Source organism: Rhipicephalus microplus, chromosome 7 (genome assembly GCF_043290135.1).
Source record: "Rhipicephalus microplus isolate Deutch F79 chromosome 7, USDA_Rmic, whole genome shotgun sequence".
Taxonomy (NCBI): domain Eukaryota; kingdom Metazoa; phylum Arthropoda; class Arachnida; order Ixodida; family Ixodidae; genus Rhipicephalus; species Rhipicephalus microplus.
In genome coordinates this window covers 24,230,147-24,243,901 of record NC_134706.1, presented here as the reverse complement: position 1 = coordinate 24,243,901, position 13,755 = coordinate 24,230,147, and the positions used below count along the sequence as shown (strand labels likewise).

The 13,755-nt window shown below is 46.7% G+C and overlaps 1 long non-coding RNA gene across 1 annotated transcript; it reads right to left on the bottom strand.

The window, feature by feature from the left end:
- Positions 1-4,694: 4,694 nt before the first annotated feature.
- On the bottom strand, positions 4,695-7,922 carry LOC142766870 (uncharacterized). Its single transcript, XR_012884636.1, has 2 exons — positions 6,964-7,922; positions 4,695-5,443 (listed from the first exon to the last, which is right to left on the bottom strand). It is a non-coding gene; the product is annotated as an uncharacterized LOC142766870 (long non-coding RNA).
- Between the last annotated feature and the right edge of the window lie 5,833 nt (positions 7,923-13,755).

The window sequence follows — 13,755 nt, the reverse complement described above, 5'->3', positions numbered from 1 at the left end:
TCAATGCAAGGTGTGACGTCATACAAAAGTAGAGCCTGATCATGGTTGGTAAGAGGCTGAAAGTTTTCGACAGTTTTTGGCCATTCGCGCGGAGACGCCAATGTGCCAGGGTAACTTTCACTCACAAAGAGAGCACAGATGGTGCATCGCTAAGAGGTGTGACGTCAGACAAAAGTTGAGCCTTATCGGTGGTGACAAGGGGCTAAACTTTTTCGACTGTTTTGGCCATTCGTTTGGTGAATCCGACGTGCCAGGGGAACTATAACTCGGAAAGGGTGCACAGATGGTGCATCGCAGAGAGGTGTGACGTCAAACAAAAGTTGAGCCTTATTGGGAGTGATAAGAAGGTAAAATTTTTCGACTGCTTTTGCCCCTTCATGTAGTGAAGCCGACATATCAGAGGAAGCGTGGAAACTTAGGCAAGTTGTAGGTCATAACTGAATGTAGGAATGGAACTGAAAAAACAACGGCAGAAAAGAGCACTTCCATAGATACCCAGTAACTACTTCTAGGCTGCGCTGTTCCTACCTTCAGTTATACCAGAGGAACTTTTAACTCGGAAACAGCACTTAAATTGGCACTCAATGCAAGGTGGGACGTCAGACAAAATTTGAACCTTATCGGATGTGATAAGGGCCTCAACGGTTTCTACTTTTTTGGCCATTCGTGTAGTGAAGCCAACAAACCAGGAGAATGTTTAACTCGGAAAGTGCACTTATATGGTGCATTGCTGCAAGGTGTGACGTCAGACAAAAGCTGGACCATATCTGCGGTGATAAGAAGCTAAATGTGTAGACAATTTTTGTTCTCTAGTGCGGTGAGGTCAACGAACTAGGAGAGCGTTTAACTTGTAAAAAGGCCATAGATGGCGCATCGCTGCATGTGTTACATCATAAAAAAGTTAAGCCTTATCAGGGGTGATAAGGAGCTAAACTTTTTCGACTGTTTTTGGCCCTTCGTTTGGTGAAACCATCATACCAGAAGAACGTTTACCTCGGAAAGTGCGAATAGATGGCACATCGCTGCAAGGTGTGAGGTCAGACAAAGTTTGAGCCTTATCTGGTGTGATAAGAGCCTCAACTTTTTCGATTCCATTTGGCCGTTCGTGCGGTGAAGTCAACGTACCATGGGAACATTTAACTCATAAAAAGCCCATAGATGGCGCATCGCTGCAAGGTGTGACGTCACACGAAAATTGAGCCTTATTTATGGTGATAAGAGGCTTGAATTTTTCGACAGTTTTTGCCCATTCGTGGGGGGGGGGGGAAGCCAACGTACCAGCAGAATATTAACTCGTAAAGTACGAATAGATGGCACTTTGCTGCAAGGTGTGACGTCAGTCAAAAATTGAACCTTATCGGTGGTGATAAGGGGCTAAACTTTTCAGACGGTTTTCGGCCATTCCTGCGGTGAAGCGAATCAACCAGGAGAACATTTAACTCGAAAAGTGCACAGAGATGGCAAATCGCAGCAAGCTGTGACGTCAGACAAAGTAGTGGCGCATCGGGGGCAATAAGCAGTAAACTTTTTCGACAGTTTTTGGTCATTCGTATGGTGAAGCCAACGAACCAGGAAAATATCCAACTCGGAAAGTGCGCGTAGATGGCGCATCACTGGAAGGTGTGACGTCATACAAAAGTTCAGCCTTATCGGTGTGATAAGGGGTCAAACTTTTTCGAGTGTTTTTAGCCATTCGCCGGAGAAGCCAACGTACTAGGAGAACTTTAACTTGGAAAGAGTGCCTACATTATATCACATTATATCACCCTATAGCAATTTCTCCTGCATGAAAAAAGCAGCCCCCGCAGCCAGGATTCGATCCCTTGACCTGTTGATTCGCAGTGCGTGGTGCTAACCACAATGTCACGAAGCAAACGTTGTCGAGTGTGCGAACGTCAAGCCATTTATATCCACCACGCACCCTTTGGCGGTCCTGAGAGCTCCGATACTTTAGCGCATTCCCTTTATCAGTAGCGAGATCTCCCGACGTGTTCGCGTTGGGTGCGCTCTAAAAGTCGTCGCTCTTTAGTCGTCGCCTCCACGGAGCGTCGTCTCCCCTTGCAGGCCTAAATGGGGAGAAGACGAAGGGCACTTTTCTAGCGGCCGCGTTTACTAAAGGAGAGTAATGCTGCCTCACGGCGATGGTGTAATTGTGATAGTCTCGTGATAATTTTTTTTTCTGTTTGAACAGCATGCCTTAGAAGCCAATCTGAGACAGTTGTTCCCCCGTGCTCGTCCTGTGTATGCTAATGTCATGGGTGCTTTCTGCTTGAGGTGTGCGCAGCAAGGTTTGAGCTGCTTGTTGCTCTTCAAGTGACTTAGCCATTTAGTGATGTTCTGAAATAACGCAAAATAAACGCTGCCCTACCCCTGTGAACACACATTTCACTTTCGTGTTATACCGATTCTTAGATAGGAGATCAGCCACGTTCGTTTTCAGTTTACACAATGGAACAACTTCACTCATTTGTTAGCAGGGGTGGCCCGAAGATTTACTTATCGGATAATTTGGTTACCGACAACAAGAGAGTTTCTTCACCGCTTCAGGTATGCTAGGAAGATACTTATTGCGTTTTCAATATCTTAGCCTTTAGTTGGGGGAAAGGGCAAAGGGGGCTGCCAGCAACAATAGGCGACAGGTGCTCCTCTGCTGGGGTTGCCCATGCTTTATAGCACCCAATACCTACGGGAGGCCGAACTTACCTTTGTAAAATCTTCTTTGTACAGTTTTACTATGTATTTGATTCTGGTGATTATTTCCAGCCACTGACCCACATTTCACTGGTGATCTACACCATTTACATTTGATAACTTCATTGAGATCTTATTAATATGAATGCTTTGAACAACATCTATATAACTCTCACACCCAAGCTGCTCAGTTAGGTAACGACTGCAGCAGGTATAAAAGAGCTGTATGAGAAACATTGCAATATACATGTTTGCCTAGTTCCACAACGAAGATGCTTCTTCGCTGCTTTACAATCGACGTTTGTGAGATACTAGACCTTTCTTTTGCCATGCCTACACAGCGGAGGTGACAGTTCAAGTTAGCAACATCGCGTCTGATTTTTTAGGGTGGACTTGGCAACCATGAATGACTCTTTAACATTGTACAGTGAGAACTTGGATTATCCAAAGAAATTGACACTTGCACAGAGTGAAGGACAAGCAACAAAACATTGCGCATGATATTTTGAGAGTAGATCAGCATTATTAAACACCGTCGCTGGAGCCAACCCTTTTGCAAGCAGGCATGTCTTGAGTTCCCCCCTTCCCCGCATTGCCTTAAAGATGAGAAGACTTGTGCAAAGGACTCAGGCAACACATCATCTTAAAGATATTCTTCTCGTCAGGCTTTCATCTACTTACCTTCTGAAGTTCTCAATGTGTCATTTTACTTGAGATATCTATACTTACAATACCTAGCTTTTAAATGACTTGCACCTATATAGAGTAACACATTCACTTCCTTAGATATTACGGCGAACCTCATTGCGCAGAGAAGCATTCTAGAAGTTGAGCACCAGCGAGCACTGAATAAGAAAGTTAGCAAAAGACAATGTAACTTTTATTTCAATGAACATTCATGTTTGAAAAACAAAGGAACCACAAAATTTATGTTTAAAAACAAAGAATGCAAAAAATGCCACAGCACAAGTTCTTTCATAAGGAATGCAGTTGGGAAACTTGAACAAATATAGAATCTACATGGGAACTGACAATTTATTGGGTGTCAAGAAGCAGTAGTACTATGAACCACTGATCGCATACCAATATGTACTTTCAGTCTCAGAGGCTAAGTAGCAACAATATACCTTAGCTGAAGCAAGTGAAAAACACGAAAATGGCAGAGACCTACCTAGAGGTACTTCGTAATTGAGGAGCAATACTAGAAAGCAGCATTGTACAGCTGAAACTGTGCAGAGTATAAAATAACAAGCAATTTGTCACACGGCTAAACATTTTATTGGACACTCTTGGCTGGATTCTGCCGCCGGTTTCGGCGTCTACTTCATGACGTCATGCACCGTATATGTATAAGTATCTATCTATCTATCTATCTATCTATCTATCTATCTATCTATCTATCTATCTATCTATCTATCTATCTATCTATCTATCTATCTATCTATCTATCTATCTATATATATATATATATATATATATATATATATATATATATATATATATGAAAACGCAAAAAAGAAATAAAATCCACGAAAAACACTCCGGTGCGCGGAATAGAATGTGGGACCTCTCCGTTGTGAAAGCGAGGCGTAAACCACTGACCTACCTAGGATAACATTCTTCACCGGTCAAAAAGCAAGCTATTTAAATTTACCACTTACCGCTGCAGTTTTTTTGGCATTACTAGAAAGATGGCGCATCAGCGCACGTCGCTCGGCGGCACCCGCTCTAATCTCCTACGCGTACGTCGCCCCCAACTCGCGGCGGCGAGGAGGAAAGCATCGCACGCCTCGGCTGGCCTCGGGCCTTACGTGGAATGATTCTGCTGTAGTTACCGGGAACAAAAAGGTCACTGTAATCATTGCAGTCTCCGTTCGCGAAAAGCGCGTGCTTTTCTGACTCAGTGAAGTAACAAATGGAACGCTTATTCGTGTGCATCCGTACCTGTCAGTACGTTTCGTGCGTAATTTGTGCGCGAGAATCGTGGGGAACGTTTGGATCTGCTTTCCATTCTGCACGTGGCCTTTCAAATTGTTGCTATCATGTTTATTGCTTCGCCTTTGCGGCAAAGCTGTTTAAATCCTATGTGATCAATTATTTTCTTTGAATGATGCCACACTAACACATGATTTAAATAAAACTTTGCACCCTATTTGACCAACAAAAGCAACTCGAAAGGTAGATGCGCGAAAGTATGCACTCCAGCCAAACGTCAAGGGCCGGACAGCAACGCCCTCTCTTTTCGAGAACTTTGCTTAGTTATTGGGCAAGAATATTTCTGCAGTCGCTAAGATGACCGGCTGCAGTGCTTCCATTATCTGGGCAGGGCTCCTTTATATTTTCAAAGTTTTATTCAACTCTAATGATCAAGAGATTGTGGCTATCGGGCTGGCTGCATTACGTAGGTAAAGCAGGCAACGTAGACTTCGGGTCAAAAGAAGCAACAACAATGTAACTAAACAATGTATACGGCAAGGTCGGCACATGGACGAGACGGTGGCACAGTGACCACAATCCCTGTTCAGCAGGAATCAGCCTGCATGGGTGACAGCGTCCGTCCCTCCTGGCAGCCAATGCACCTCTCCGCTGGGCATCACGCAGGCTCTTTTGAAGAGCGCAGATGGGTCACACGCGCTGCCAGTACGCAACACGTGGCGCTATCTATGGATAGCCGGAGTGCGCGGTTCCCACAGAAGGTGGAGATCTGTGGTGGGAACCAGAGGTCGGCTCATAATGTCCGACTGCAAAGATCCTAAAGCAGAACGAGGACAAACAGACACCAATAAACATTTTGTACTCGTTGCCAACAAATTTATATGTATCTTGTGCCAAGCAACGAGGGGAACGTACCATCCCCATTAAAAGCATTAAAATAGATCACCTCTATACTTTTCGCTGGCTTTATTTATTTTATTTATCTAAAAGAGCATTTAAAAGTTTCTTGCGTCTACTGCTTCATTGAAGCCTAGAGTCACTACCGCCAATACCAGAAACAATGACGTGTGATATGTTTCCAAGTTTCGTAATAAATATAGCCTACTATCACTGCAGCAGAATTTGCAACATATTTTAAATGAAAGTAAAGATGTCAAATGCTTTTCAGCGAAAGAACTCCGGACGCACTGTGTAAACATGTGATGACCTGAATGTAATTTCTATTTTTCGCAATAATTTTTTGCAATGGTTTACTTGTTAGAGCCAATCGTGTATGATTTTCTGTCTTCTTGAGTATAATTTTTGTTTTCATCATTCTTATGATTTTGGATACTGTTTTGTAGACTCGTGTGATCATTTAATTATTTTTGAGTTTCTACCTGTGTTGCTAGTTTTTTTTTCATACAACTGCCACATATGCCCAGTGAAGCACCGTCGACCAGGTCAAGCTGTTCAACAGCAGCTTTAAGCTGATGGTATCCGCCAAAATTTTTGTATTTCTGGAAATAAAAACAAAATATATTCTATTCTATCTGTCTACTTTCCCGAAGTGAAGCGAAGGAGAAACAAGCATAAAGGAAGAAAATGTGTCATCTTTTCAAAGGCTTTTTTTTTATAAAGCGGTGCGCACTGTTAGGGTGAACACGCGAGTGCGCGGCGGCGTTTCGCGCAGTGCCAGTGTACTGGCGTGAGCGCGTATCGAAGCGCAGCGACGCATGCTCACACGGACGCACTGGAGCCGCCTTACGGCGTCAACTACATCACTTGAGTGCACCATTTTGTAGTAGCCAAGCGTCCGCCCCACTTGTCGATAGACATGGCTGTACCCTCATGTGCGCCTGCGCCACTTGCATTCGTTGCACGGCCACGCCGGCTGCCCTGGCGCTCCGCAGAGCGCTGCCACTCCGAACCTAGTTCACCCTAACAGCACTTACGACAGTACGTCACCGCGGATGCAGTTTAGACTGCGGCCGCGGTATGTTAGACCCACTGCTGACATGCGTTGTAGAACCATATGCAAGGGTTCAAGATGTTCTTCAAACGTGCGCGAAATCTGTCACATCATCTAGATACCAACGTGCACACTAGAACTTTGCATCACTCGAAGCCATACCTTCCATGCGTTGATAGGAACTCGGGCATTTGGAAACACCAAAGGGCATTTGCACAAATTTAACTAAGCCTCTAAGGGTTGTGAATTCAGTTTTCGGGACATCAGTGTGAACCCCGATTTCCAGATATCCGTGAGAGCACTTGGTAGCTGCGAGGAACTTCGCGTTTCTCAGTGCGTATATAGGTTATGTTCGACATTGCTGACAAAGAAAAGAAATCTCTCACCGTGATCGCGATGAGCTTTCGGTAGTCCACACAAAGATGTGCCGTATCGTCTTTCTTTGGTGCTGGTACAACTGGGAAAAAGAAAAACATTGGTTTTTCCTGGGTCGCACTGCTCCGGTGACTATCATCTCGTCCAGCACTTTATCGAGAAAGGCTCGCTTGTGTTAGCTCAGCGGTCTTGCATTGCAATGCCAAAGCGGGGCGTCGCCAGTATTGAGGCGATGCACTAGGACGTCGGTCCTCCCGGAGCATTCTGTCAACATTCCCAAGGAAGGTGTCAGCATGGCCTCCAACTGCTCTAGCTGGTGTTTTGTGCCAGTGAAGTTCCCTGAAGGGCTGCATGACTGCTGACGGCAGAGTGGTTTGCGTGGCTCCCACGTCTTCCGTGCTTCCTGGTGCTGCTATGGAGTCGATTTTTTTCCACAAAGGGTGTTGCCTCGGACTGTCCATGAAGACGATAGCTTGCCTGAAAGTCCAGCGGCTTGTCTGCAATAAAATGGCGGCCGAGAAGCTTGGGCACTGATGAACAACGCAAACAAGCAAATTGCTGGTGCATCTATTACCCATTACAGTTTATCCGGAAGTGAACACAAGCTTCAGCGTTTGACACGTGGTTTGATGTCATTCGCAAATAAACATTCGCGTTACGAAGCTTTAGCTTTTTCTGCTTCACACCATTCCAGCGGCGCATTACCGATAAAAGATTAGAGAGCCACTACCAAAAAAGTGTTCACACTAAGATTGCCCATGTTTGAACTTTCAAGGTTTTTTTTTCTTCTGGAGACTGCACTATGTGTCAATCGGATGGAATGATGACTGGCTTACCAGCTTGTTGTTCTTCGTCTGCAGATGCAGGGCAGCCCTTAGAGAAACATGCTATATAAAGAGTGGCCACTCAAGCCTTTTCGCGGCCCAGCAAGATAGGTTCTGACCAACCACTAGATGGCGCACCCATGCTCGCTTCCACTCTTCTGTCACGACATATAATAGCCACCTCAGGAGGTGAAAGAAAACCAAAGTTTGGCATCAAATTTCTGCAAAGAAGAAAGCATATTGATTTGTGCAATTTTCCACATTCACTTTTCAACGTGTTCCGCTGAGGGCGTTTATTGCTTTACCATAGAAATCAGTAAAGTATTACTGTAAAGTGTTCCTTTTCTGGATTTAGTTTGCACAAAAAGTACACATTGATGTGGTTTAGATGAGCTGTAGATGTATTCCTTCTGTGCAAGCATGGGTGGGAAGCCTAGTAGTGAATACACTTGCTTTCGGAGCAGGAGGGTACGCGTTTCAATCCCAGCATCGGCTGCAAAAGACATTATCGGGTCTGACTAACCACTCGTGGCACCGAAAGCAGTGCAGTAGCTGGGCCGCAGGGCCCTACGGTGTCCACTTTTTAAGAAAGTTTTTTTTGTTTCTCTATGGGCAGCCTTCCACGCTCTTGCGATTGATCGACGGCCGTGATACATCGTACGGCAACGTTTTGGCTGCAAGACGTTTCCATTACTTGCCGAGCCTCTGCCCCACAACACAGGTCAGACTGATGATGATGAGTGTGTACATAAGATAAGATAACGCATATGAACAGTGCTCACACTTATTTTCCCCCCACGCATGAGCACCCAGCCCGGACGCGTCTTAGACGGAAACGGAACGTCAAACGAATGGCTTCAGACGCGATACGTGGACAATCTCGGAACCACGACAGCGACGATCTGAAGAAAAGTTGGTGGGAGTGCCACGATAGTTCTCTGGTGACGTTAGTTCATTGATTGTATGGGGCCCAATGAAGCGTGACTGAAACTTGCCACACAATCCTGAAGTACGAATGGGCGTCCAAAGCTACACTTCATCCCCAGGACTAAAGGAAACGTCGCGATGAGTCTCGGGACACGGGATGGGTTGCAGAAGGCCAGAAGGATACGGAGTTGGTCGCTTCCGCCGTTGACACAGATGACAAAATGCAACGTACTTGGCCACCAAGGTAGAGATGCCAGGTCAGAAGAAAACTTTCCTGATGCGGCTTTGTGTTTTGTGAAACCCCAAGTGGCTTGCACATGGGTCGTCGTGAAAGGTTTCGATGGCTTGGTGACGTAGAGAATGCGGAAGTACTGGAACCCAACGACGTCCATCAGTAGTGTAAACGTAACGATGGAGCACATTCTTCTCGAGCTTAAACTGCCATAGTTGTCAGCGCAATCTAGCATTAGGAGCAGGTGATATGCCATTTAGGCGTTGAATAATGCGATTCCAATATAGATCATCACGCTGGAGTGTGGCGAACTCGGTGTAGCGACTTGAAGGCGGTGTGTCGATAACCGCAAGGTGTGATAATGTAAGGGTGACGCAGTGTCTTGCCCATGAGACGAGCAATCAGCTGACGTACTTGATGATGACAGTGAAGGGGTGCAGCGAGAGCGAGCATCTGCATCGTGGTGTCTTTTGCCAGACCTATAGATGACGTCAAAATCGTACTCTCGTAGGCAGAGCACCCAACGACCGAGGCAACCAGACAAGTTTCTCAATGACGATAGCCAGCACAAGGCGTGGTAGTCTGTAATAACTGTGAAGTGGCGTCCGTAAAGATATGGTCGAAATTTTCGTATGGCCCGAATGACAGCAACGCACTCCTGCTCAGTTATGGAGTAGTTCTGTTCAGCAGCCGTAAGAGCACGACTAGCACACGTAATAACTCTTTCCCGTGAAGTGACACCTGTTGTGGAAGAACTGCACCAATACCATGGCCGCTTGCGTTGCTGTGCAGATATGTAGGTGCGTCCTCGTCGAAATGGCACAGAACAGGGTCGGATATTAAAGCATGCTGCAGGCCTTGAAAGGCATGCTCACAGTCGTCGTTCCAGGTAAATGTAGATCCTGTTGTCAGCAGCTTCTGCAGTGGTGACGCGATGGCAGCAAAATTACTGATGAAGCGGCGGAAGTACGATGCCAGGTCCAGAAAACTTCGTAGATGTTTCTGATTTTCTGGCCGAGGGAAGCGTATCATGGCAGCAAGCTTGTCAGGATCCGGCCGAACGCCATCTTTGCTGACAAGGTGGCCCAACACTTTGATGTTCTTGTTGGTGAAACGGCATTTCTTTGTGTTTAGCTCAAGTCCAGCATTAGAAATAGTCGTCAGAACTTCGTCCAAACGATCAAGAGGCTGACGAAGAGAAGAGGAGAAAATGGCAATGTCATATAGATAGCCGAGACTGGTTTTCCATTTCGGGTCACGTAGAACTGTGTCGATCATGCGTTCAAACGTGGCAGAAGCATTGCATACACCGAATGGCATGACGTTGAATTCATACAACCCATCTGGTTTTGCAAAGGCAATATTTTTTTGTCTGCTTCATTCATTGGTATTTGCCAATAACCAGACCATAGGTCGAGGCTGGAGAAAAATTCAGCGCCTTGCAAAGAGTCAAGTGCGTCGTCGACTAGTGGCATCGGGTACACGTTTTTGCGCGTGATCTTATCAAGTGCTCGATAATCGACGCAGAATCGCACCAAACCATTCTTCTTTCGGACTAGCACTGCAGGTGATGACCACTAGCTGGACGAAGGCCGGATAACGTCTCGTTTGAGCATATCAGCAACGTTGTCTTCGATAATTTTCTGCTCTGAGGATGACACTTGATATGGGCGGCGGCATACAACTGTATTGCCTTCCGTTTCAATCGATGCACGGTGACGAAATCGAGACCCAAGAACTTGGAATGGACATCAAATAAAGCGCCGTGTTTTTGAGTATACCCAAAAGTGTTTGCTTTTGCGCTGACGTGAGATTGGGATTTATTGTGGCTGCTAAAGCAGTCATTGTAGCATGGTCATCAGTACTCGTAGATAAAGATGGCGAATATGTGTGAAGGGGCACCAGAGAAAGTGGTGCGGTATCTGTGAAGCAAACCACACTGGTGCCCTGGGGCAGTGCAACAGGCAAAGAAGTAGGATTAGCTGCCGTAACTAATGCTCTGCCATCACGGAAGTGCACCAGGCTAGGAACGATGTTAAGTCCACTATACTTGTAGGGTCCACATGGTGCTAGGAGCACATCACTAGTACTGATCTTACCTGATGTCAGGGTCAGAATATGCTCATTACCTGGAGGAATGAAACGCTCATCAGCGGTGACGAAGCGCTGGCTATGAGCATCGTTATCATTCAAACTCGCAGTATCTGACATGCAAATGCCCCTCTGACGGCAAGACATCACTGCTGAAGCTGAGGAGAGAAAGTCTCATCCTAAAATGAGCGCATTAGTACAAGATGACAGAACGAGAAACTGTATATGTGAATGATTCCCTCAATAAAAACTCGTGCTATGTAAACACCAGAAGGCTAAAAAACCCATTAGCACAGTGAAGGGGAGGGCCATCATACGGTGTCTTCACTTTGCGCAAATGGGAACACAAGTCGGCACTAATAACTGAGGGCGATGCACCTGTGTCCACCAAGGCTTCAATCCATATATGCTCAACACACCCTGAAAGTACAGTTCAGGGGTGTTCCGGAGGAGTTCGATGCAGTCCGCAAATTGCAGCTTTCCCTCCTGAAGCTGCACTGTTGAGTTTTCCGGGCGATGATCAGACGCCGTGGTAGCCGGATGAAGTGGTGACGAGGAGCGGCGCATAAGCGAAGGGGAGCGACGGCACGAGAAGTGGAAGGTAGCTGCATCGGAGTGTTGTGCAGATGGAGAGTGGCGCTGGTACAGTTGGTATGGGTGGCGATGTTGTGAAGCAGGGGAAACTCATCCCCCTTGAAGTCACCATAGCCACGCCTTTGGCCTTGTTGACGTCGATGACAGAACCGTCAAGTGTGGTTGCATATTCCGCAATAATAGCAAATTGGTCTAGATGGACGCCAAGCATGGAAAGAATGAAGCCTTGCCCTTGGGGCGAGGGCATTCAGCGAACGCTTCGTAGTTGACACATATTGCGGTGGTTACTGAGAAGGTGACGCTGCAATCACCTCAGCGTACGTCGACTTCGGAGTGGTATGCGAGCTCAGGACTTACACATCATGGACGCTAGTTCCTTCCTCACGATGTTGCGGAGGCTGTCTGCAGAATGCGTCATAGGGAGCTGATAAGACGATGAGGTGGCCTGGAGTTGCAGCTCCACGCGGATCATGGACCGTATCAACGCACTGAGCTCACTGTCATGCGTTGGCCTGAGATCTGCTGTGTCGGCTTGCAAACGTTTAAGTTGAAGGTCATCGAGTCGCTGACCCGTACTGATAATATCCACGACCGTGGTGGGGTTCTTTGCCGCTAAAGCGGCAAATGCAATGGCGCCTATGGCCTTGAGCGGGGGCGAACCTGGTCATAGTCCGCCATCGAGCTTTGAACGCGATGGCATGGGGCAAGGATATCTTCAATGTACGAGGTATAAGACTCGCCACAGTGCTGAACACGTTCAGAAAGCTTCCGTTTGGTTATGTCTGCACGGACAGAAGGGTTGGCAAATATCTGACGGAGCAGCTGCTTAAAGGTAGGTCAGTCCGGCAAATCCAGTTGATTGTTGAGAAACCATGTCTTAGTGACCCCCGTCAGATAGAACGGTACGCGGGACAGCTTCACAGAATCATGCCAGTAGTTAAGCGCACTCACACGGTCGTACTCATCCAACCAGTCTTCAACGTCTTCACCTCGAAAGCCTGCGAACATCAGGGGATCTTTTTTAGGGGCGGTTACAGTCCAAGAAGGCATGCCCAGGGTTGGAGGCGAGGTGAATGGAGCCGCGTAGTTGTGCTCGTCTTGCGACATGACCGTGGGCTGACTGCACAGATGGCGACACGACCAGATGTGACGCTATGATGAATGGGCGACGTGGCCTGGCTCATACCCCATGTTTATTCCATTCTGCCTTCTTCTTCATCGGCTTCTACCAACCATCGCTTCATACGTCACCTGATTCCCCCTCCCCCCCGAAGGAAGGCATGGATTACGAACAAGAAAAAGTAAACAAGGAGAGGTTAAAAAGTCACAAATGTCAAAATTCACATTGGTTCTATGCTCCAGGGGATATGAAAGACTTCTGGAGAGAGTGCAGCAGTCCGGCGAACGCAAGAGTTCTGGTGGGCGAGGCTGGTGGTTGCGTCCTAGATAACACAAAAATGCTTTGGACGTAGAGATAGGGGTAATCACAGCTGGCATTCTTGTGAAGAACGAACGAGGTTCGAACATCTTGCAGAATCGACAGTTCTGATATTGTAAGCATCGAATGGCTCATCGTGGGTGATACACAGGCCGTGCAGGCAGCTTGCGTGCGCGTTAATTGAGGTTGATTGGGCGCTGCTTGTGTTCGTGCCGAGTACAAGGGGTGCTTTTGTGGCTTTTGAAGGTTTTTCTACAGCGATGTCGCAGATGTTTTGATCGAAGGCGCGTTTTCAATCTATGATAGAGAATGTATCCATGACGATGGGCGTTTTCGCAATGTTCTTTGAGCCTTAAAAGTGGTTTCGATGAAGTTTTTTTTCGTCGTTGACAATAATGAAGAATACGTCGACGGTGCAGTTTCTTGGTTTCGTCGACTTGCTTCTGGTGTGACATTGATCGTCGTGTGTCCGGATTCTTAGCAAGCCCTCCGCAGGCTTTTATGACGCCAACCAATGCAGCTGTTTCTGGCGCAAGACAATGTGGAGGGTTTCGCGCACTTGAATCTTCTGTATTTATATACCGCTCATTGTTGGTCGTTGCCCGAAAGGTACGGGTCACCAGAAGTCGCACCTATGCTTTTGTTTTCAGTGTTGGCAGTGAGGTTGTGCACTGGATTGACGTCGCTTCGATCTTGG